General features: G+C 45.8%; 1 protein-coding gene across 1 annotated transcript in view; it reads right to left on the bottom strand.

The window, feature by feature from the left end:
* Window positions 1–23,974, bottom strand: part of TP53I11 (tumor protein p53 inducible protein 11) — a 103,419-nt gene that overhangs the window by 42,628 nt on the left and 36,817 nt on the right. The gene's annotated exons all lie outside the window — the stretch shown is intronic.

The raw sequence follows: 23,974 nt of genomic DNA, 5'->3' as shown, positions 1-23,974 counted from the left end.
TACAGGAGATCACGATCTCTAAAGGACTCTTTGGTACAAAGCCATTTTTCCCCTCCCTCGAGGGTGGGCTCAAAGGTGGGATGTACCCCTTGCCACAAATGTGGCTTCTGTCGATATCTTCCTGCGTCAAAATCCATATGCCTGCCCAATGGCCACATTTTCAAGCCTAAATTCGCTGCAACATGTCAGTCAGTGGGAGTGGTATATATTATGATCTGTCAATGCAATGCTTTTTACGTTGGGAAGACGAAGCGTCCCTTCTTCCACCGCATCAGGGACCATGTGTCCCTGGTGCGGGGAAGGAAGATGGAAACCCCAATCAGCCGACATTTTGGCTTATATCATCAGTTTAATGATAGTCTTATGCATTTCTTCCCCCTGGAACATGTCCCTCCGGGAGAAAGGGGGGGAGATTACAATAATACACTCTTACAGCGGGAGACTAGATGGATACACAATTTAGGGGCCACCCGATCTCCGGGACTCAATGATTCAATCAGTTTTAAATCTTTCCTTACATAGGCAGGGAGGATAGAAATGTGAGGTGGAAAATGGTTCCAAACATATAATTTTTTTTTTTTTTTCCCCTATAGCACGGGCCATGGCTATTCGAAATGCCATAAACAATGAGGTGTTTTCAAGCCAGCGAACTGAGGTAGGCACTCTATAATACAAAAGGGATCCTCCTATTAGCTTTATTTTTTGCCCCCTTTGGTCTGTACGGGCACCCCGGGGCGGATCTGACCTACAACCTTCCTCAACCAGTTGAGGGTTTAGTCAGCCCGCCCCGTTTCAAATATGGGTTAATCCCCTTCTTCGGGTTTGCCGGTCTCAAGCAATTCAGTTTCCATTTCCATCATTTGAAACCAGGGACATATGGCAACCGACACTTATGTCGGGATACCTTTGTCCCCATTTGCTTGAATTATGACTCATTTGAATTTAAAATCAGGGCTGACAGCCCCTAAACCGTATAGGTTACCTGTCTCTGGCCAAATGGTGGATCCTGGCCACAGCACAGGCTTCTAGGGGTCACTACTGGCAAAGCCTTTCACTTCGGCCAGAATCTAAAATGGCCGACGCGTTGTACGGACGTGTAACACGTTCGTTACGCATGCGCACTAGACACCTACGTGCGCACGAAGAAAATACGTCGTGCGCGCGTGCGCACGAAGGGGCTCCTCCCATTAGGTGTGCCCGCAGCCCAGCAATGACGTCAGACGCTGCTGGGCTGGAGACACGAGTTTAAATTCGCGGCTCCCGGTCAGTGCTATCCAAGCTAGCATTGGGAGCGGACACGCGGAGCAACCAAACGGATGGAGGAAACTCCTAAAACTTTACCGAATAGACCACGTTGCTTCATTTAACAGGTAAGACAAATATGTCTTTACTGGACTAATTGGACATGCCTGCAGTCCTAATTTTAGGGCCATGCATTTTTTACTCTCATTTTTGGGATGGCTATAATGAAGACTTGGTCTCTTCGTTTATTTTTCCTGTTTCAGAGATCAATACAGAGAATTTTCTCGTGTTCAGAAACACATCTTATCCAACTTTTATCTGACAATATATGGTACACGTGGATACCGGGCTGTGTGAACTGGTTTCATTTCTTCATTGTCATATTACTACCAGGTATGTTAGAAATTTGGACTGCGCCATTTGATAAATATAATCCAATGGCTAAGATATATTTTACACATATTTCTCGTGCCTCTGCAGATCCTTTTGGGGACAGAAATGGGGGATCCCTAAATGGGGGCTCTTACCGCGGTCCGCTGGCTTGACAAGTAAAGGAGGAAGAGATTATCTGTCCTCATTTCAATGTTAATTGATATATCCAATATACGATATTAACGATAAATAATACAAGCAACTTGCCTGATTATATGGGGTAAGACTTTAGTTCTATATATATCTTTATATATTTATTTACATATTTTTTTATTTTTAGTTTCATTTTTTTGTTGAAAAGTATATATACCTTATAGTCCAGTTGCTGTTTTTTTTTTTTTTTTTTTTTTTTTTTGCTCTACAACCCAATCTGCATTCTCCTTGGTAGGAGAATTACACCATTTATGGTGGTGTAGTAGCACTAAATATGCTAATAAATTTGGGGACGCCATTCTTGGAAATGGTTTAGTTGCCCCTCCTTTTTTGACAATCAATTTGTGGATTTACTATTGATATGTAGACTATGTCCTTGTGTTTAAAAAATATTTCTCTGGTGATGGTTTCGCTGCAGTTAGGGCCGTTCTTGTTAGACTGGAGTGAATCCATCACTAGACTAATGTAATTATATACCAAACCATGTCAAACCATATAGGTGGACATTTCCTATGCCTGTGTTCCGGGCTTACTGTATGTACAAAAATGTTGTATATGTGTATTAAAATAAATTTTCTTATATAATTTCAGTATTTTTGTTTGCTGCAATTGTCCTGAGGAAGCTCTGAAGAGCGAAACATGTAGGAAAGAAACAATGCAGTTTAAATCACATAAGAATGTGGTAATGGATGGAGCTATATAAGCCCACATACCAACTCTTTTTTTATATGCACTCTGTCATTTTGTATGTTTAATGGATGTAATTGTCTATTTTGTTCATAAAATGTCTTTTGTACATCAAATAAAAATTTCAATGATTTTATATATGGTTTAAGTATATTTAGTGCCGTCATAAAAGTCCCGGGGGTTGGTTGCCCTCCAGTCCCTCTTGTTTCTCATCCCCCTTCTTTGTATTATGTGAGCCAAGATATTCACACTGCTGGGAATATGGTAATTGGAGGAATGTAAATAAGCAATTAGAAAAGCGGACAAATAAATTACAACTTGAGCAGGAGAAAATGTGCACAAAGTGCATCGCTCACAAAAATATATATATAATAGTAATAATTTTACAGTATAAGATACAAAAGGATATAAATTCACTTTGTCTTCACCAAATTGCCTTTGCAATCCCAGATATCACCCTGTAAAAATAGCAGGGATAGCATCGCTGTTCCGAGAACACAGGTTTTCAGTAGGGTTAACTGGTGGTCTATAGCAGTGGCTGGCTGGATACATGACTGCAGAGTGTTACCGGAGTTTAGGGCTCTGAGTAATTAGGGAAAAACATCCAGAAGGTCCACAAAGGCAGGTCTTCGGTAGGGTGGGTCGGAAGGTCCACAAAGGCAGGTCTTCGGTAGGGTGGGTCGGAAGGTCCACAAAAGGCAGGTCTTCGGTAGGGTGGGTCGGAAAGGTCCACAAAAGGCAGGTCTTCGGTAGGGTGGGTCGGAAAGGTCCACAAAGGCAGGTCTTCGGTAGGGTGGGTCGGAAGGTCCACAAAGGCAGGTCTTCGGTAGGGTGGGTCGGAAGGTCCACAAAGGCAGGTCTTCGGTAGGGTGGGTCGGAAGGTCCACAAAGGCAGGTCTTCGGTAGGGTGGGTCGGAAGGTCCACAAAGGCAGGTCTTCGGTAGGGTGGGTCGGAAGGCCCACAAAGGCAGGTCTTCGGTAGGGTGGGTCGGAAGGCCCACAAAGGCAGGTCTTCGGTAGGGTGGGTCGGAAGGCCCACAAAGGCAGGTCTTCGGTAGGGTGGGTCGGAAGGCCCACAAAGGCAGGTCTTCGGTAGGGTGGGTCGGAAGGTCCACAAAGGCAGGTCTTCGGTAGGGTGGGTCGGAAGGTCCACAAAGGCAGGTCTTCGGTAGGGTGGGTCGGAAGGTCCACAAAGGCAGGTCTTCGGTAGGGTGGGTCGGAAGGTCCACAAAGGCAGGTCTTCGGTAGGGTGGATTGGAAGGTCCACAAAGGCAGGTCTTCGGTAGGGTGGATTGGAAGGTCCACAAAGGCAGGTCTTCGGTAGGGTGGATTGGAAGGTCTTCGGTAGGGTGGATTGGAAGGTCTTCGGTAGGGTGGATTGGAAGGTCCACAAAGGCAGGTCTTCGGTAGGGTGGATTGGAAGGTCCACAAAGCAGGTCTTCGGTAGGGTGGGTTGGAAGGTCCACAAAGGCAGGTCTTCGGTAGGGTGGATTGGAAGGTCCACAAAGGCAGGTCTTCGGTAGGGTGGATTGGAAGGTCCACAAAGCAGGTCTTCGGTAGGGTGGATTGGTGGTCTGCAGCAGTGTCTGGATACAAGGCTGCAGCCCCAGGCAGGTAGGGTTGGCACTGGTTTACAGTATGGGATAAATAAGGATATCAAATTTACTTTGTATTCACCAAATTGCCTTTGCAAACCCAGATATCACCTTGTAAAAGTAGCAGGGATATCACGGTTGGGTCTCAAATGCCACTTTATGCATGGACATACCTTCTTAGACCCAGTCTGGGTGACCGTATTGTCAGCTGTTGACTTGGCAGCATTCACAGGCAGCTTAAAATAGTTGTAAACCTCAGGCATAAAATATGAACAAAGCATATCCTGCTATACTGTGTACTTGTCTCAGTCCAGAGCACCAAGTGTAATTTCTGTCTGCTGCTTCCCGCTATCAGCATGAATCACTTCTTCCAAGTTTTCATGACACCAAGAGAAAAAATGGTGATGGGAGGAAGTTTGAGCTGATTGACAGTCTCAGCTCTGTTCCTGTGTGCAGGGTATGTGTCCCTTCCCTCCAATCTGCTCTCAGAGCTCTCCTCACTGAGGTCTGCCGAGTGCGATTCCAGCTCTTTGCCTCCTTTTGTTCTGACCGCTTTATACATTCTGGACTTTGAATGGCTGTAGAGAAGAGAATACCGCAGATAAACAGGTACAACTCCTGTAGGTGGATTCGTTTAATCTCTATATTACCTATGGCCTATCACTTCACTGGGTATATATATGGGTTTACAATCATTTTAACTTAATAAAGACACAGAAGTTGAATCCAAAGCAATCTTATTTCCGCCAATTGCAGTAAACAGGATATTTTACAGTCTTTTCAAGTTATTTGGGCCGGGAGATAGGAGCACCCGGTGTCCGGAGTGATGCCACATGTGATAGAAGGATTGCAATAGTTTTATTATAAACGAGTATACAAATCTAACCAACAATGTTTCAGGAGATAAGCTTCCTCCTTCAGGGCTGTTGGCATGTGTAGATGTACAGTAGAAGGATGGGCTGTTTGGTGGTACCTAGATTCATTGTGAGAGTTATGCCCCATACACACGATTGACTTTGACAACAAAATCCATGGATTTTTTCCAACGGATGTTGGCTCAAACTTGTCTTGCAATCAGGGACAAAAGGTCCAGAACGCAAGTCTTCAGTAGGGTGGAATGGAAGGTCCAGAACGCAAGTCTTCAGTAGGGTGGAATGGAAGGTCCAGAACGCAAGTCTTCAGTAGGGTGGAATGGAAGGTCCAGAACGCAAGTCTTCAGTAGGGTGGAATGGAAGGTCCAGAACGCAAGTCTTCAGTAGGGTGGAATGGAAGGTCCAGAACGCAAGTCTTCAGTAGGGTGGAATGGAAGGTCCAGAACGCAAGTCTTCAATAGGGTGGAATGGAAGGTCCAGAACGCAAGTCTTCAATAGGGTGGAATGGAAGGTCCAGAACGCAAGTCTTCAGTAGGGTGGAATGGAAGGTCCAGAACGCAAGTCTTCAGTAGGGTGGAATGGAAGGTCCAGAACGCAAGTCTTCAGTAGGGTGGAATGGAAGGTCCAGAACGCAAGTCTTCAGTAGGGTGGAATGGAAGGTCCAGAACGCAAGTCTTCAGTAGGGTGGAATGGAAGGTCCAGAACGCAAGTCTTCAGTAGGGTGGAATGGAAGGTCCAGAACGCAAGTCTTCAGTAGGGTGGAATGGAAGGTCCAGAACGCAAGTCTTCAGTAGGGTGGAATGGAAGGTCCAGAACGCAAGTCTTCAGTAGGGTGGAATGGAAGGTCCAGAACGCAAGTCTTCAGTAGGGTGGAATGGAAGGTCCAGAACGCAAGTCTTCAGTAGGGTGGAATGGAAGGTCCAGAACGCAAGTCTTCAGTAGGGTGGAATGGAAGGTCCAGAACGCAAGTCTTCAGTAGGGTGGAATGGAAGGTCCAGAACGCAAGTCTTCAGTAGGGTGGAATGGAAGGTCCAGAACGCAAGTCTTCAGTAGGGTGGAATGGAAGGTCCAGAACGCAAGTCTTCAGTAGGGTGGAATGGAAGGTCCAGAACGCAAGTCTTCAGTAGGGTGGAATGGAAGGTCCAGAACGCAAGTCTTCAGTAGGGTGGAATGGAAGGTCCAGAACGCAAGTCTTCAGTAGGGTGGAATGGAAGGTCCAGAACGCAAGTCTTCAGTAGGGTGGAATGGAAGGTCCAGAACGCAAGTCTTCAGTAGGGTGGAATGGAAGGTCCAGAACGCAAGTCTTCAGTAGGGTGGAATGGAAGGTCCAGAACGCAAGTCTTCAGTAGGGTGGAATGGAAGGTCCAGAACGCAAGTCTTCAGTAGGGTGGAATGGAAGGTCCAGAACGCAAGTATTCAGTAGGGTGGAATGGAAGGTCCAGAACGCAAGTCTTCAGTAGGGTGGAATGGAAGGTCCAGAACGCAAGTCTTCAGTAGGGTGGAATGGAAGGTCCAGAACGCAAGTCTTCAGTAGGGTGGAATGGAAGGTCCAGAACGCAAGTCTTCAGTAGGGTGGAATGGAAGGTCCAGAACGCAAGTCTTCAGTAGGGTGGAATGGAAGGTCCAGAACGCAAGTCTTCAGTAGGGTGGAATGGAAGGTCCAGAACGCAAGTATTCAGTAGGGTGGAATGGAAGGTCCAGAACGCAAGTCTTCAGTAGGGTGGAATGGAAGGTCCAGAACACAAGTCTTCAGTAGGGTGGAATGGAAGGTCCAGAACGCAAGTCTTCAGTAGGGTGGAATGGAAGGTCCAGAGCGCAAGTCTTCAGTAGGGTGGAATGGAAGGTCCAGAACGCAAGTCTTCAGTAGGGTGGATTGGAAGGTCCAGAAAGCAGGTCTTCAGTAGGATGAATTGGTGGTCTACAGCAGTGGCTGGATACAAGACTGTAGCCCCAAGCAGGTAGGATTGGCTCCCTGTGTGCACTACAAAGTGGTACTGTTTATTGCCTTGAGTGATCAAGGAGAAAGATCCAGAACACAGATCTTCAGCATTCTGGATCTTCGTCCCTAAACACTGGTAACATTCAACCTGTCAGAATAGAACAGGCTGCCTGTAGCAGGAGATGGCCTCTGCACCTGTCTATCCTAGGTGCACTACAATGCCATGAGAGACGCACTGCTCCTAGATGGCCCTGTGTGAAAGGGGCCTAATAAAGTATTAAAACTGATGCCATGGCAAGAGCCTGAAACATGATAGCACAAGAAGACATTTGACTCAAGCAACAAGAAGGGCAGACGAAGTGAGGAGGGGGGTTCTTCTTCTCGGAGGAGAAAAACACCACATGAATAAAGAACAAAGCACAATCAGCATTTAGGGGGTCATAATAAAAGAAAAAAAATTGGGACAAAGACATGGATTGTGTGCTATGAGGGATTTTTGCACATGGCAATCTGGTTCTTCGGGAGAAGCCCCCTCCATTCACACTGTAATTAGCATCTGCCTGATGAAAGTTCACAGCTACACAAGAAAACTCATTATAATAATCCCAGCTCTGCAAAAAAATAAAAAGCGCTTTATCTGTCATTTTGGGCTTTTAATTTGTGCAGCTGGGAAACTCAATGTGCTCCCGATATCATCCAGACTGGCGGAGTCGCTCTTTATTTACGAGTTATTTGCTTACATGGTACTGATAGATCCTTGGGGCTCCACGGATAGCATTAACCCCTTGTCTACCAAGGTAGATTGATAAACAGCCTGGCAATCAAGTGGTTAAAAAAAAAAAGGCTATGGAAAAAGGGGGGGGGGGGGGGGGTCTAGATGCATTTTTCTTGAGCTTTTCTTGCGCTAAAAAGGGTGCAAATAATGAGCGACAAATTCATATTAAATTGATGGCTACAGAGCGGCCAGCTAGTTCTGGGAGACCGTCATTGCAGGCAGTGCTCTGATCATCGCAGTTGTCCTCAGGACACTACTGATCACAGATTGAGGTTGTGTTGGTGCTGGCTGACAGTGCCACGGGCCGCGCGGCAGCCCCTGGTGCAGGGGGTAGACATGTGCAATTATTTTCGTACGAATTGAAAATTCGGACGAATTTCCGTAAATTCAGGAGGATCCGAAATACAAATTTCTACGCTTCCGAATTTTGTACGAAATACGAAATTTTGTTTAGGAATTTCGGATCCAAATTCTGTTACAACGGAAACGTGACTGGCGTTTTGTTGACCAATCAGAGGTTTTCTTCTGCTGCTGAGTGAAGGTTGGGAAAATTACCTTTTTTTATATGGGAGTGAGAGACTTGTACTGGTAGTCAATGGGAAATTCAGAATTGGACAAAATAAGAATGTTCGTTAATTACGATTATTCGTTATGATGAAGTTAAGTCCGCACAGCACAGGGATGGTGGGAGCCCCTCCTAATGGGCACAGCACGGGGATGGTGGGAGCCCCTCCTAACGAGCACAGCACGGGGATGGGGGGAGCCCCTCCTAACCCAGCACAGCACGGGGATGGGGGGAGCCCCTCCTAACCCAGCACAGCACGGGGATGGGGGGAGCCCCTCCTAACCCAGCACAGGGATGGGGGGAGCCCCTCCTAACCCAGCACAGGGATGGGGGGAGCCCCTCCTAACCCAGCACAGGGATAGGGGGAGCCCCTCCTAACCCAGCACAGGGATGGGGGGAGCCCCTCCTAACCCAGCACAGCACGGGGATGGGGGAGCCCCTCCTAACGAGCACAGCACGGGGATGGGGGGAGCCCCTCCTAACCCAGCACGGGGATGGGGGGAGCCCCTCCTAACCTAGCACGGGGATGGGGGGGGCCCCTCCTAACCCAGCACGGGGATGGGGGGAGCCCCTCCTAACCCAGCACGGGGATGGGGGGAGCCCCTCCTAACCCAGCACGGGGATGGGGGGAGCCCCTCCTAACCCAGCACGGGGATGGGGGGAGCCCCTCCTAACCCAGCACGGGGATGGGGGGAGCCCCTCCTAACCCAGCACGGGGATGGGGGGAGCCCCTCCTAACCAGCACAGGGATGGGGGGAGCCCCTCCTAACCAGCACAGGGATGGGGGGAGCCCCTCCTAACCAGCACAGGGATGGGGGGAGCCCCTCCTAACCAGCACAGGGATGGGGGGAGCCCCTCCTAACCAGCACAGGGATGGGGGAGCCCCTCCTAACCAGCACAGGGATGGGGGAGCCCCTCCTAACCAGCACAACACAGGGATGGGGGGGAGCCCCTCCTAACGAGCACAGCACAGGGATGGGGGGAGCCACTCATAATGATAAATGCATCATAGCAAACGTTTGTAATTGTTACGTAAAGTTAATGAAAATTCGTACGAATCTAAATTGAATTTCAGACACTAATTATGAAATACAAAATGGAACAAAACAATTTTCATCAGTTTGCAAAATTTTATAACAAAAACTATGAAAATTTTTGTTTCACCTTCAAAGTTTACAGTCTTTATTTAGCAAAAAAAAAAATTTAAAAATATAATAATATATATATATATATATATATATATATATATATATATATATATATATATATAGATTAAGTACCACCAAAAGAAAGCTTTATGTGTGGAAAAAAATAAAAATATTTAGTTTGAGTACAGTGTTGACTGCGCAATTGTCATTCAAAGCGTGACAGCGCTGAAAACTGGCTGGGCAGGAAGGGGGTGTAAGTGCCCAGTAGGCAAGTGGTTAATTAAAAAGTGGAAACGAATACAATTAAAATATTTAAAAAATATATATATATATATAAATTTATATATTTTTTTTATTATTTTTTTTTTTTTTTTAAACTGTCATTTTCGGTTTCGGCCAAATGCATCCTGAATTTTCAGTTTTGGTACCAAAACTTCCATTCGGTGCACCTCTAACAAACAGAGCGAGTCTCTATTTGGGTGTATTTTATGCACTTTTATAAATCCTATGATGCTGATGCTCTCTGTTCTCTATTGTGCGAGGATCTCCCACCCAGCAAGAGATGGAAGGCCATGGATTATCATCATCTTCTATTCTGCATGCTTATAGAACATTGGAATGAATTTGGATGGAAGTAATCAGTACGATTGTATCCTTTTCACCACCGGAGCGCCGCCAGTCCGTATTCATATTTGCATTTGATCTATTAAATTTAGCTCGCTTTACTGAGTAGCTACAAAACCCAAACGGTCTCAATACGGCTGCTAACAACAAATTAATCTGCTGGCTGGCACGTGGCAAATACTCGGGATAGGAGCAGGTGTGTTTGTCTAGCTATTTAAAGATTCAGTAATTATTTGCAGAGTTGTTTCCGAATCCCAACCGCCACAAGGCTGCGCCCATTCACGCTTCCCAGGATACATCGGTCTAATTAGTCCCGACATGGACCTGGAGGAGCACAAAGCAGAACGAGATATTTATCAGGGATGGCACCCGCCTGGCTCTGATCCTGACAAAACCGGACTGTCTGGTTCAGGATGGTTAGGTCTATAGACACAGACAGACCTGGTAAAACTGGAGAGAGTTTTCCTCCTCTCTTCCTAATCGTAGGACCAGGCACATTTTTTTTATGCAAGCCAATTCTCACCCAAGATTAACAACTGCAGGTGCCTCCAGCCATCTTTGCTCATCATCCAGGGTCACCATCTACTTCCTGAACTGAGATGCCAACTTATAGATGGCAAAATGATGTAAATGCAGGTCCCTATGCGGTTCTTTGCTGTTCAAAAAAATGTCCAACACAAAATCAGCCCCTGCTGCCGCCTCACCCCTGTGGATTTGCTACAGATACAACAGTTTCAGTCATGACGGAGAGGAGAGACTGCGGAAATGCTTCCTATTGCCTACAGCAGGTTAAAAGCTGAAGGCAACTTTTTTGAAAACTAAAAAAAAAAAAAAAAAAAATGGCCATATGTTGAGTCTGTGACCCATTGGGGGAAATTGTCCTGCACCTCCACGATGTGGGGAAATCCACTGTTAGGTGTCTGTTTATGAAGCAGTAGAAAATATCCATTTCTCTATTCACAGAGGAGATCTCTCTCTCCCCCCCGAGCGCCAGTTTATGAAGCGGTGTAGATGGCTTCTCCTTTGGAGGAGTGAAGCGATCTACAAAATGCTTCGAGCAATGAAGAACGCCCCGATACTGGAATCTCGTGAGACTTAACGAGATTACAGTACCAGAAATTCACGGAACCACGCAAAGTGTCCCTTTATTAGCCAGTGATAAATTATCACTGATAAATACATAAGCAGACTGCCCACCTCATGTTAAAAATAATAATTTATATTTCTAGAGATATAGATATAGATATAGAGATATAGAGATATATATATATATATATAGAGATATATATATATATATATAGAGAGAGAGAGAGATATATATATATATATATATATATATATATATATATATATAGAGAGAGAGAGATATATATATATATATATATATATATATATATATATATATAGAGATATATATATATATATATATATATATATATGTATATATAAAAAAAAAAAGAAGAAGAAGGGGTACACAAGTGTGCGTGTTAGAGATAGATATATAGAGATATATAAAATTATTAATAATAATTTTCTATCTGTTGGTTTTCATCCTGGGCTGGGAGTGGTTTAGGGCAAGGCTGGGTGACTCACAGGTAGCATCACTGAGATCTCCCTCTTTCCAGAAGATTCTGGAAAGAGGAGAGGTGGAGCTGCCTTGGGCCTGGGCGCATCCAGGAGGAGAGAAGAGATCCTGGGAGAGAGGCAGATGAGACAGAGCAAGGGAAGCACAGCAGGGCAGACCACTGCTAAGAGTAATAGACCCAAGGGAAGGACAACTAGTTGCAGCCAGGAGAGCTGGCAAGTGAGGCACAGTCGCAGCGGCGGCTCGTGGGCTTTTCTTCTGGGGTGCGGCAAACAACCAGCACTACCCCCCTCTCGCACCAAGGGGCAGCCGAGGGACCCAAGACACGGTCAGCCAGCACCCCCACAACCCCCCCGGATGTCCGCCACTTACTATGTGATGGGCTGTGTCCCCCTCTCTCTTCTGCTGTGTCCTCCGGGCAGCAACGGGTCCAGCTCTAGTGTGTCTCCTCTTCCACAGCACTAGGAATCCAATAGGATCGCCTGCTGCTTTGAACAATCGGCAAACCAGTCTCACTGACCTGCCTCCTGACTGGTGGAGTGTAACTAGAGTAAAATTAGCAAAAATGAATTTGCTATGGTCACACACAGTTGGGTGGGATCGGGGCGCACTCTCTGTGCCCGAGCCCACCCTATTTTGAAGCCTATTGAAGCCCAAAGGAATTCATGTGCCCGGGCCTTTCAGTGGCTGTCTTTTTGTAAATATCTCCTAAACCGTATAGATTTAGGAGATATTTCTTGGACCTACAGGTAAGCCTTACCTGTAGGTCAAAGTGGTTTGTAAGGGTTTACAACCACTTTAAGCAAGATTGGTGCTGGAGAGAAGACAGGGGTCCCAAGTTATACAAATCTTTCTGGGCATCCCATAATTACCCGTTTCGAAAAGAAAGAAAGAAAGAAAGAAAGAAAGAAAGAAAGAAAGAAAGAAAGAAAGAAAGAAAGAAAGAAAGAAAGAAAGAAAGAAAGAAAGAAAGAAAGAAAGAAAGAAAGAAAGAAAGAAAGAAAGAAAGAAAGAAAGAAAGAAAGAAAGAAAGAAAGAAAGAAAGAAAGAAAGAAAGAAAGAAAGAAAGAAAGAAAGAAAGAAAGAAAGAAAGAAAGAAAGAAAGAAAGCTTATGGACCGTTTTAGGAAGGAAGTCAATCTTTCTTCCCTCAGTTCCCCCGGGCTTCTCTCTTCGCTCCCAGATTATCCACCTCTGAGCTCGTGATTTTATGTGAATTATGACACAGATCGCACCTTCATAAACTGTCCGTTTGTGTCAGTCAATGACAGATTCTCGGTGTGCAGAGATAATTGGGAGAGAACATGTTCTCTCAGTTTCATAAAGCGTTTATGACCAGAGAACAGGGGCGATCCTCGGGATCACTGCTGTTCAGTTTCATATAATGGACACCTTAAAAAAAAATAAAAAAAAATAAATAAAAAAAAATTAAAAAATAAATGGTCATGGGAATAGATGTCCCCAATGTTGCAGTCTGATCTCCGGGGAAGGAGAGACTGAGAAAATGCTCCCTACTGCCTGCAGCAGACTAATTATTTTATCTCAGCCTAGGCAAAGTCATCTGACCAGAGCTTGGCTGCTTAAATGATAAAGGCTGGAGCTTTTTCTGAAAAATTAAGCCACTGCCATATTAGATTTGAGGTGAAGGGCAATTTCCCCAATGGGCACCAAGGTGAGGGGGAATCCACTCTCATGGGAATAGGTGTCCCCAATAATACAATGTTGCAGTCTGATCACAGGGGAAAAGAGACTAAGGAAATTATTCCTACTGCAAGCAGCAGATTAATGACATCACCTCAGCCCAGGCAAAGTCACCTGACCGGAGCTCGGCTGTTTATTGATAAAAGCTGTATAATTTTTGAAAAAATTAAGCTGTTGCCATATACTATATCTGTGCCCCATTGGGGAAATTGCCCTTCTCCTCCAAAGTACAGGAAATCCACTGTTCGTTGTTATGGGAATAGGTGCCCCTAATGTTGCAGTCTGATCTCTGGGGGATAAGAGACTGAGGAAGTGCTCCCTACTGCCTGCGGCAGACTAATTACATTATTTCAGCCTAGGTAAAGTCATCTGACCGGAGCTCGGCTGTTTAATAAAAATCTATAGCTATTGCCATAACATAACTGTGCCCATTAGGGAAATTGACCTTCAACTCCAAGGTGAGGGGAAATTCTTTGTTGACACCGCAATAGGTGTCACCAGTGTTGCAGTCTGATCACAGGGGAGAAGAGACTAAGAAAATGCTCCCCATTGCCTGCAGCAGACCAATTACATTATCTGACCGGAGCTTGGCTGTTTAAGGATAAAAGCTGTAGCTTTTTGTGAAAAATTAAGCTATTGCCATATATTACATCTATGCCCATTGGGGAAATTGCCCTTCGTCTCCAACCAATGCGAGGGGAAATCAACTGTTTGCAAAAATTGCAACATTGGGGACACCTATTATCAGGACAGAGGGTGGATTTCCCCCTCACCTTGGAGGTAAAGGGCAATTTCCCCAATGAGCATAGATATAATATACGGCAATAGATTTATTTTTCATAAAAACCTACAGCTTTTATCATTAAACAGCCAAGCCCTGGTCGGATCTTGTAATTAGTCTGCTGCAGGCAGTAGGGAACATTTCCTTAGTCTCTTCTCACCTGTGATCAGACTGCAACATTGTGACATTGTCACGGGAATAGTTGTCCCCAATCTGATCAAAGGAGCAAGTACTAAAGGAAACGTTCCCTACTGCCTGCAGCAGACTAATTACATGACATCAGCCTAGGCCCTAGGCAAAGTCATCTGAGCGGACCTTTGCCGATTAATGATAAAAGCTGTAGCTATTGCCATATAATATCTGTGCCCATTGGTGAAATCGCCCTTTACCTCCAAGGTGAGGTGCGATACACTCTTCACTGTCATGGGACTGGAGCTCAACAGTTCCCCCCCCCCCCCCCCCCCCAAGAGATTGAGCAAAAAGGTATTGCATAGTCCCCTTTAATAGGAGGTGGGCTACCAAACACTTTATTTTGGAGCCCAACAGGAAGAGTGCACCCTGTAATTCTCCTAACTGGCATCCCAAAGGGCACACCCTTGCTGGCACTTCTTGAAGGGGAAAAAAAAAAAAAGGGGGCATCTGGAAGCACAACCTGCCTCACTTCTCTTGGATGTTTATACAAAGACCCAATTCTCCTGTCAAACATAGTTACATTCTTGAAGGATGCCATCATTTGGTAACATCTGATCATTTATGCCAACTGCAGGTTTAAATACACAGTCTGCATATCATCCTTCAGCAATGCAATTTTTGTCAGATACCCAGCTTTGGCCATGGAAAAAAAAATATATATATATACAAAAAAGAACAGGCAACACTAATGTTAATGACACATTAGCTATTTCAGATTAAGATTTGTTTTTGCATTTTACAAATGTTTCCTTAAAAGGGTTGGTCCAACCAAAAGTTATCTTAGTGGGAAGAATGTTGTCCTTTCGAACAGCAACAACAAAAATTTTTATTATTGGCTTTATGCAGCTAGCACTGCCAAATGGCACTGGTCCCAAAACCACACAGGCAGCATCAGATGGGAGTTCAAGTCAGCCAAAGATCAAGAAACCCCCCTAGCATCCTCTGGAGGAACCCTAGTGTTCCACAGAACCTGTGTTGAGAATGGCTTTGTTTAAAACCTGGCACTGACCCAGAAACTTAGACAACCAGCTATTATAGCAAGACCCAACACTTAAAACCCCTATAAAATTTACCGGCATAACCCTCTCACAACCTTTTTACCTAAAAAGGAACCCACTAAGTAAATGTTCATGTCTCAGAAAACTCCTGCTAAAATGAGCTCATGAGAGGGCCAATAGGAAGAATGCCCCCTTAGATTGGTGGCCAGTGGGAAGAAAGGTGATCTGTTCGAATAATGCTTCTTACATTGGTGGTCAGTGAGAAGAAAGTCCCTTTACAAACAGCTAAAAGGGTCATTGACCTCAAAACCATGCAGGGCGGCATTAGATGGGAGTTTATCAGCTACAGCTCAAGGAAACCCCTAGCAACTTCTGGAGGAACCCTAGGGTTCCACAGTGCCCTGGTGGAGATAGCTGCTTTAAAACGTGGTACTAGGAGAAAAAAAAACCTAGGGAGAAGCCTCTAAAAAGCAGTCCATCATCCTTTATCTCTAAAGGAACCCTCAAAACAAACTTCAAATCTCAGGAAACCAGTGCAAAGATTCATTAAAATTAGGGGTTGTTAGTGGGAAGAAGGTCCCCTTACACACCAGCGGCCAGCATGAAGAAGGTCCCCTATACACACCAGCGGCCAGCATGAAGAAGGTCCCCTATACACCGGCGGCCAGCATGAAGAAGGTCCCCTATACACCAGCGGCCAGCATGAAGAAGGTCCCCTATACACCAGCGGCCAGCATGAAGAAGGTCCCCTATACACCGGCGGCCAGCATGAAGAAGGTCCCCTATACACCGGCGGCCAGCATGAAGAAGGTCCCTTATACACCGGCGGCCAGCATGAAGAAGGTCCCCTATACACAGGCGGCCAGCATGAAGAAGGTCCCCTATACACCGGCGGCCAGCATGAAGAAGAAGGTCCCTTATACACCGGCGGCCAGCATGAAGAAGGTCCCTTATACACCGGCGGCCAGCATGAAGAAGGTCCCTTATACACCGGCGGCCAGCATGAAGAAGGTCCCTTATACACCGGCGGCCAGCATGAAGAAGGTCCCTTATACACCGGCGGCCAGCATGAAGAAGGTCCCTTATACACCGGCGGCCAGCATGAAGAAGGTCCCTTATACACCGGCGGCCAGCATGAAGAAGGTCCCTTATACACCGGCGGCCAGCATGAAGAAGGTCCCTTATACACCGGCGGCCAGCATGAAGAAGGTCCCCTACACTGGTGGTCAATGGAAAAAATGCCCCTTACATTGTAGGTAGGTCAAAAGAATGCACCTTTTGATCTTTGCCGATTGGCATCAGTCGTTACGTATCCGAGTAACAGAAAGCGATCATTCCTCAGACCCCCTTACCAACCTCTGGAGGAATCCTAGTGTTCCACAGAACCTTGATTCAGAAACCCCTCAACAGTGGTGGTCAGAGTGCCACCCTTACAGACAAAAAACATTCATTAGCACGCAACTGGCTCTGAACCCAAAACCATGCAGGCACCATCATATGGGAGGGCAATCACCAGCAGCTTAAGCAACTTCCTAGCAACATCTGAAGAAACCCTAGCGTTCCACAGAACCCTGGTTTGAGAATGGCTGCTCTAAAACCTGGCACTACCCCAGGAATTTAAAGACAAACAGTTACTCCATAGAGAGACGCAACACTATCAGCCCAGACTGTATAAATAATTACAAACCAGTTTTATGACATTCACACAAAAGATAAGAGAAGATACGATTCTGCGGCACACCAACTCTTCCTGTTTACACTCAAACCTACGACTTCCCGTTCATTTCAGCCCACAGATCGCTCGCACAAAAATAAAAGCAGACGTACGGCTGTACTCAGAGAAAATTAAATTTGTATGTCCTTGGCAGACGCCAACACCTCACCAATTCCTGCCACGGAGAAACATTGGCTCACACTTACGTAGAGACATACGCAACGTGCGGAGGAGATGTACACAAACAGCTCGGTCTGGTTAACTCATGCGGCGCCAAGAACGTCTCTTCTTCTCAACGTCCGCAAAGCCTTTGCATGGGACGGCTGGCTGTGCCCGGGACTGACTCATAGCGAGAGGCAGGATTTCCTCCACCGAGAGGGGTCTCTAGGAGTACAGAGTCTGTCCGTTGTTTTCTCTCATCGCAATATCCCAGCTACAAAACAAGAAATGCCGGCTATGCGACAGGAACCAGCCATCCAAGTGGGGGGGCAGGGAGGAAATACTAAATGTTTTTCCTTCCAGTAGAAACCATTTGGCTTTGATACACGGAAATGGGAGTTAAAAATGTCCCAAATGGAAAGCTTCCTTTAAAAAACGGTTGTCCTGGAATGTGGTCTTAAAGCTGCAAAACAGACTTTGCGTAGATTCACATATGTGAATTGGATGTCTGTTGAACTACATCCGATTCGTATGACATGTGAAATAAGCTTGGCTTCTATTGTAGCTGTTCACATACGCGGTGCATCCACAGTGCGAACTGAAAGGAAAAAAAAAAAAAAAAAAAGTCCTTTACATTTTCTGCACTGTAGTGCAGTTCAGGAGCAAGTTACAAGCTCGTTGACTTGTATGGGAACGCTTCTGAATCGCACAGGTCATCAGTTTTGAACACGATTTTGGCTGTTCTCGTTCCCTCCCTCCTTGCCTGTGTTATAGCCGGTTGGTAAGGAGCGGGGCCGGCAAAGCGGCAGCCATGTCCTTGACAATGGATGACTCACCCGCTGTCAGCGCAGTTCTCCACTGACAGCCGACTGTTTAAAAAAGAAAAAAAAAAAAAACTGCAGGCAATTAAGATTGAGAAAAGAAAAACAACACAAATAAATAAATAAAAATGCATGGGGTCCCCCCCCCCCCCAATCCATACCGGGCCCTTAGGTCTTCTCAGATGGTAAAGCTGCCCATTTCTTTTGGCAGAAGCCTCCTGTAATTTCTTGGCCTGTTTTGCATGAACGGCACGTTTGAGATCTCCCCAGAGGGGCTCAATGATATTGAGGTCAGAAGACCTTCACTTTATTCTGCTGTAGCCAATGACAGGTGGACTTGGCCTTGTGTTTTGGATCATTGTCATGTTGGAATGTCCAAGTACCTCCCATGCGCAGCTTCCTGGCTGATGAATGCAAATGTTCCTCCAGTATTTTTATATAACATACAGCATTCACCTTACCATCAATTCTGACCAAATTTCCTGTGCCTTTGTAGCTCACACATCCCCAAAACCTCAGCAATCCACCTCCATGCTTCACAGTAGGAATGGTGGACCTTTCATCATAGACCTTGTTGACGCCTCTCCAAATGTAACATTTATGGTTGTGGCCAAAAAGCTCAGTTTTGGTGTCGTCACTCCAAATGACTTTGTGACAGAAGGTTTGAGGCTTGTCTCTGTGCTGTTTGGTGTATTGTAAGCGGGATACTTTGTGGCATTTGCATAGTAATGGCTTTCTTCTGGTGACTCGACCATGTGGCCCATCTTTCTTCAAATGCCTCCTTATTGTGCATCTTGAAACAGCCACACCACATGTTTCCAGAGAGTCCTGTATTTCACCTGAAGTTATTTGTGGGTTTTTTTTTTGCATCTCAAAACAAATTTTCCTGGCAGTTGTGGCTGAAATTTTAGTTGGTCTACCTGACCGTGGTTTGGTTTCAACCGAACCCTTCATTTTCCACTTCTTGATTAGAGAGTTTGGCATTCTCAATTCCTTGGATATCTTTTTATTTCCCTTTACCCCTTTTTTTTTTTCTTACAGTTAAAGCGCAGGTCCGCCAAAACTATTTTTTTTTATTTTTTTTTAAAGTCAGCAGCTACAAAATACTGCAGCTGCCGACTTTTAAAATATGGACACTTACCTGTCCAGGGCATCCGCAATGTTGGCACCTGAAGCCGATCTGTCGCTCAGCTCTTGGGTGCTACCATCTTCGGTAAGGGAATCAGGAACTGAAGCCTTGCGACTTTACTTCCCAATTCCCTACTGCGCATACTCGAGTCGAGCTGTGCAATCCAGACGGTCCCTGCCATCTCCAGTATACATCTCCTGCAGGGCTGGACTGGGACAAAAATTTGGCCCTGGACTTCATCCAGACCGGCCCACTTTAATTTTGCAAACACGCAAAAAACAGTATAGAAACTGTACGCAGTTGCGCAAAAAAGCCCCTAGAGAGCCCCCCTTTACATCTGGGTCCCCAGAGAGCCCCTCCTTACATCTGGGTTCCCAGAGAGCCCCTCCTTACATCTGGGCTCCCAGAAAGCACCCCACTTACACCAGGGTCCCCAGAGAGCCTCCCCTTACATCAGGGTGCCCATATAGCCTTCCCCTTACATCAGGGTCCCCGGAGAGCCCTTCTTACATCAGAGTCCCCAGAGATCATCTGCCTTACCTTAGGGTCCCTACAGAGCCAACCCCTTACAACTGGGTCCCCACAGAGCCCCCCCTTACATCCGGGTCCACAGAGAGCCCCTCCTAATATCAGGGTCACCAGAAAGAGGGCAGGTAGTAGGCCGGGACCTTGTGGTTGGGGACTCCTGCACTGACTTGGGGCTATGGGCCCCAGATTCGGGGCTATAGCCCCAAAAGTCCCCCCAGCGATGCCACTGGCTGTCACTGAAACCGGCCCACTGAGCCATCGGCCCACCGGGAAACTCCCTATAGGCCCTATGGCCAGTACATGCCTGATCTCCTGTATCCCCTTATACAGGTATCTTCACCCCCCCCCCCCCATCCCCCTGAAAGGTGCCAAATGTAATACCGGGGGGGGGGGGGTTCCCGAAAAGCGGAGGTTCTATTTTTGTGTGAACCTCCGCTTTAAGCTGGGTTCACACTATACTACACAACAGTAGTACGACTTTCATCCTACTTTGCTCTGTGACATCAGTCCTATATTGGTCCTACAATGGTCCTACATCCATCCAACTTTCATGAACAGGATACTACTTTGATCTGACTTTTCAGATAGTTTTGATTGGTCAAAGGACAAGTTGTACTAACACACAATGAGAGGGGCTACAGCAGGGGGCAGGAAATAACACCATGTCGGGTGCCAAAGTCGGATGGTTAGGACAGGGATTAGACTTTGATCCTACTTCAATGATAGTCAATGGGCTGAAGTAGGATCAAAGTCGGACCAAAGTAGTACAGGGAGCATTTTCAAAGTCGGACCAGTTAAGACGCCCCCCCCATAGGGAAACATTGATTTTCACACGTCATGCATTTGTCGTACCAGTGTGAACCCGGCCTAAAACAGACACACTAATTACAAGCAAACAGATCACAGGTGAGCATGGTGACCTTTAATAGCCATTCAAACCCCTTAGGCTGGGTTCACACTGCAGCGATGCGGGAAGGCTGCGAATCCACTGCGGGTTTCCCGCATCGCATGCCTCCCGGCAGCAGTTCACACTGCCCTATGCGGACTGCTGGGTGTGTCAGTGAAAAAGTTAATGACACCCCCAGATCAGTTCGCATATCACAGTGCGATCTGCAAACTCGGACAGGAATCGGATCGCATGGTGTGAACACCCATGCGATCCGATTCTGCTGCGGACCAAAAAAAAGGGTCCTGTGAGAGTTTGGGCCGGATGCGATGCGAATTCAGCCATACTATCTGTATGGCTGAACTCGCATCGCACAGAGATCGGATGTGATTTGCACTGCAGTGCGGTGCGAATCACATCCGATCTCGTCACCGCAGCAGTGTGAACCCAGCCATAGTGTCAACTTTTGCTCAGGGTTATTTAGGTAGTTGATGTTCTGATATAAAAAACAAAACAAAAAAAAAAAAAAAAAAAAAAAAACTACACAACACAGTTGATAATAAATGGCTTCAGCCAAACACTAACCATGAGTGAAAGAAATATTTTTGCGTTATTCATATTCTCTGAAAAATGGCCAATAAATCATAAATTCTGCCAGGGTGTGTAAACTTATGAGCACAACTGTATATAAAATATGCAAAGTGGTTGGAAGGAAGCTTCGGAATGGCAAAGATGTTTTTATTACACAGATTATGTGAGCAGACTGCAGTTCCTCCAAGTCTGCCATGGAACGTTGTAGATGCTTACATTGTAATAACACATTATTATAAGTGCACCATGCAGTGTTGGATTAATTGTATGGTGAGCCCCAGGCTGTTCTCAATTACCAGTTTAGCTGATCATACAGAAGGGTCATTCATGTATTGCTTCGAGACATGGTTTTCTTAGAACACGTCTGCAGGATTTGGAACGCAGTGTTTGAATTAGATCTGATGAAGCAAAATACTCGCTGCAAATTTAATACCATGGTGGTAACAGATGATAGGAAAAATGATAGAAAAAATGATATGGCGTACGTTTGTTTGATCATTTTAAAGACCTACGATCAGCTGAATACAATTCAAGCGAGTCCAAATCAAATGCATGCAAAGTCTTAAAAGCTCTTTGCTCTTCAAAAAAGCAGCCCGAGTAGAGCTCTCCTATCAACAGACAGCATGAAATGTGCTCCGATTCAGCAAGGGGCATATCGGACCTCTGCAGAGAGACCACTGCTTCCACACAGTACCCACAGCATGTTGGCAGGGGACCTAGTGTGCTATGCAATGCAGCAGAAGCCTACACCAGGGGTAGGCAACCTGGGCCCCTCCAGCTGTTGTGGAACTACATTTTCCATGAGGCATTGCAAGGCTGACAGTTACAATTACTCCCGGAGGCATAATGGGACTTGTAGTTCTGCAACAGCTGGAGGGCCCCAGGTTGCCTACCCCTGCCCTACACACCACAAACCAGTAGGTCCTTGGTCCATGGTAATCAAAAGTTAGCTAGTGCGCACTGAGCACTTCCATGTTCAGAGATGTCAAACATTGGCTGCTCTGGGTTGACATCAATGGCGGCTGGTGTTTTCATATTTTTTTTTGGGGGGGGGGCACCCCCCAAACAATCCAGCCACAGCCCCCCCCCTCCCCCCCGGTTGGTTTGTCAGTCAAAGCCCCGCACTTACCCTATCTCACGGGCAGTGGCAGCTTTTCTCTGGGCTGCAGCTTTCTCAGTTTCCCTGCATCCCCTCCCTCCTCCTCCAGGCAGCCAATCTGATTGGATCTCCTTCGGCCAATCAGGGGTGACCAATCTCATGACCCTCCTCCTGATTGGCTGGGAGAAGAATCAGTTAAAAAATAGTGAATATTCATTTGCTATCGTCACACAACTGGGTGGGCTTCGGGCGCAGTGCTTTGCGCCCTGAGCCCACTCTTTTCTGAAGCCTATTTGATCACATCAAAAAAGAAAAAAAAAAAAAAAAACCTACACACATCACATCCGATTGGAAGCCATGTGTCTGGTGCCCTGCATGTAAATCAGGGGGCCAAATGCATGGATGGGGGGGGGGGGGGGGGGGGTGGCGCCCATAATGGACAGACCGCCACTGGTTGACATAATTGGTAAATATTCACTTGACATAACCTTGTCTATTTTACCTGTCTCCCCTGGGTGCCGGAAACATCCAGGGTAGGCGTCGGGATGGAGAGAGGCGGAATATCAGCAACATCCGTATGAAAACAGAAGTGGTTAGCTCTGAGCACTTCCATGTTCAGAGCTGTCCGACCTTGGCTGCTCCAGCTTGACATATTTGGTATCTAATTACTTGATGTAACCTCAACATTAGCCAATTTTGCTAAACTACTGCAGAAACATCACACGATACAAAAAAACTGCAACTGCCACCATTTTATTCTTACAAGATCTCGTCTTCCAGGGGGTTTCACATAATCTTCATGCCTAAAATGTGAATTTTTACACATGTGCAAAAACAATGACAAAATGGAAAAGCGTTACAAAAGAGCACCTCTCTTTCCCTCGCTCTCATTTTTGTCGGACAGAGACCACTGTTGCTTCATCCACCTCCGAGTTACCTGCGGGCCTCTCAGAGCCACCCAGCCAAAATCAAGATTATTCCGATATGATCTCTGAGACCAAGAAGTTTAAACGTGCTGGGGAGAACGCGCAGGGTGCGCTTTAAGGATGAAAAAACAAGAAAGCGCCGCGGACGGTTACAGGCAAAACATATTTATTACAAAATGTTTTTCTCTGAACAAGGAGGTTACTTGCGGTCGCACATCGTCTACTCCGTCATCTCTTCCTATGCCAGATCTGCATAAATAAGCCACGAACCGCACTTCCAGGAAACCGGCACAACTGTTCATTCAGAAGGGTCACATGTATCCACAATAAAACCCCAACATGACAAACTGAACGATATGGACGAGCGTGGATGTAAAGAGAGACCCGAGTGTTTACAACAAGGAATATCCGAGTATATATTGTGGTCATCACCCGAAAGAAATCTGATCTGACTTGCTCATCTTTGCTCCCTCACTGTGCCAAATTTTGGTTTGCATATTTAATATCCAGACCTCTAAATGTCTACTCCAGCAGTCACCAAGATATCAAAGGGGGGGGTAATGAGATTCCCTAACACGGACCTTGATTGAAAGTACAAGACCTGCTTTTATTAGCTTTTATTTTATTTTATATTGGTTCTCTCATAATAGGACAAATACATAAAAATTATAAAAAATTGTAACAGATATGTAAATAAAAAGGTAGCATATCTAAGATAAACAAACAAAGGATAAAATACTCATTAATATGACCAAATATGAGTATTATCCCTATTCATTGTAAGGACATAATCATTTAAACAAACAAAGTCCAGTCAAGAGAAAAAACAAACA

Source organism: Lithobates pipiens, unplaced genomic scaffold (genome assembly GCF_037356315.1).
Source record: "Lithobates pipiens isolate NorthernLeopardFrog02 unplaced genomic scaffold, aLitPip1_a1.2 Scaffold_10, whole genome shotgun sequence".
Lineage (NCBI taxonomy): Eukaryota > Metazoa > Chordata > Amphibia > Anura > Ranidae > Lithobates > Lithobates pipiens.
This window is presented reverse-complemented; position numbering and strand designations above follow the sequence as displayed.